Source organism: Metschnikowia bicuspidata, assembly GCF_001664035.1.
Source record: "Metschnikowia bicuspidata var. bicuspidata NRRL YB-4993 chromosome Unknown METBIscaffold_3, whole genome shotgun sequence".
In the NCBI taxonomy this organism is placed as follows: Eukaryota; Fungi; Ascomycota; class Pichiomycetes; order Serinales; family Metschnikowiaceae; genus Metschnikowia; species Metschnikowia bicuspidata.
In genome coordinates, this window is record NW_017387733.1 from 2,095,997 (window position 1) to 2,098,225 (window position 2,229).

Genomic DNA, 2,229 nt, shown 5'->3' on the forward strand with positions numbered 1-2,229 from the left:
AGGCAGACTTGTATCATCGAGGCAGACTTGTATCATCGAGGCAGACTTGAATCATCGAGGCAGACTTGAATCATCGAGGCAGACTTGAATCATCGAGGCAGACTTGAAATCCACGAGCCTGACTTGTATCATCGAGGCAGACTTGTATCATCGAGGCAGACTTGAACCCATCAGGCCCCGCTTGTATCGTCGAGCCCGCCTGAGAACGCCGCCTGAGAACGCCGCCTGAGAACACCGCCAACTCAACCCGGCCAGCCCCCGGAATGGTGGTCCCCGCCAAGCGCCGCAGGCCCGCCGCCAAGGCCGAGCCGCCGCGGCCGTCGCCCGTGGCACGCATCGCCAACATCGCGTCGTTGCAGCGCTACCCCGACAAGGCGCACGCGCTCGACTTGCTCCACCAGATGGCACGCGCCGTGGCGCCGCTCATCCATGAGTACCGCTTCTCGGTCGGCACGCTCTGCGAAATGTACCCAAAGAGCCGCGCGTTGCTCGGGCTCAACGTCAACCGCGGGCACAAGATCCTCGTGCGCTTGCGCACGCCGCACAACGCCCGCGTGTTCTTGCCCATGGCCGAGCTCGTGGGCACGCTTCTCCACGAGCTCACGCACAACGTGCACGGCCCGCACGACGCGCGCTTCTACGCGTTGCTCGACGAGCTCCGGCGCAAGCACGAGGCCGGCGGCGTGGCCGCGGGCACCTACGTGTGCGAGGAGAACGTGCTTGGCCGCGGCTTCCGGGCGCCGTGGGCCGCGCCGCAGAGCGTGCGGCAGAAGCGGCTCCAGGCGCTTGCCCGGGGCACGTGCAAGGCCGAGGCCCGCCGCGTGGGCGGCCGGCGGGCGCCGGCGGGCGGACTCCGCGGGGCCATGTTGGACGCTGCCGAGCGCCGGCTCCGGGACTCGCGCTGGTGCTCGCAGGACGCGGACCGCGAGGCTGCCGACCTCGTCGAGGCCCTCGGCCCGGAGACTGCCCGCCCGGAGACTGCCGAGCTCATCGACCTCTCTGGCCCCGCCGATTTCTCCGAGCCCGCCGAGCCCGCCGACACCGCCGAGCTCATCGAGATTGTCGACCTCACGCGCGAGGCCACGGGCGACGCGGACGCGGTCGAGGTGGTGCACGTGGACGCGTGTGAGGCGGGCCGCGGGCGGCGCGTCTTGCAGCCGTCGGTGGCGGAGGACTCGACGTTCTCGACCGGGGCCTTCGAGATGCGCTCGGCGGTGCGCTACTACGTGTCCAGCTCGCCCGGCCGCACGTTCATCGGCGCGGAGCTGAGTGCACGGCGCAAGGTCGTGGCGGACTTGAACTTCGACCACATCATCGAGGGCACGGTGCACGTGCCGCCGCCGGCGGCTCTTTCTGGCGTGTCTGGCGTTTCTGGCGTTTCTGGCGTGTCCGGGGCGGAGTCCGGGGCGGAGTCCACGCTGCTGGAGGACGCCGGGGCCGGCCCCCGGCCGGCTGAATCGCTGCGCCAAGGGTCCGGGCCACGGGGCCAGAAAGCGAGGCGAAAGGCCCGCCGCAAGAAAAGCGGCGCCACTCCGGAAGGGCCTGGGATGGCCACGCATGGCTTGGTGGGCGGGTATGGCCCGACGGCCGGGCCGGATGTCAAGACTGGCTTTGTTTTGATGAGGGGGCCAGATGGCCAGAGCGGCCCAGGTTTAATGAGTGTGTCTCATTTGGTGGGCGGCTCCGATATGACGAGTGGGTCCAAATTGATGAGTGGGTCAGATTTATTGGGAGGCTCTCATTTAGTGGGAGGCTCTCATTTAGTGGGCGGCTCAGATTTAATGGGTGAAACTGGTTTGGCGAGTGCGTCCAAATTGATGAGTGGCTCTCATTTAATGTGTGGTTCAGATTTGGTGAGCGGCTCTGAAGTGATGGGTGGCTCTAAACTAAAGAGTGGCTCAGATTTTGTGGGAGACTCTTCTTCAGTGGGTGGCTCCAAACGAATGAGTGGCTCGGATTTAATGAGTGGCCCTGATTTAATGAGTGGCTCTGATCTAAAGAGTGGCCCTGATTTAATGAGTGGCCCTGATTTAATAAGTGGCTCTGATTTAAAGAGTGGCCCTGATTTAATGAGTGGCTCTGATTTAAAGAGTGGCCCTGAACTGATGAGTGGCCCTGATCTAAAGAGTGGCCCTGATTTAATGAGTGGCCCTGATTTAATGAGTGGCCCTGATCTAAAGAGTGGCCCTGATTTAATGAGTGGCCCTGATTTAATAAGTGGCTCTGATT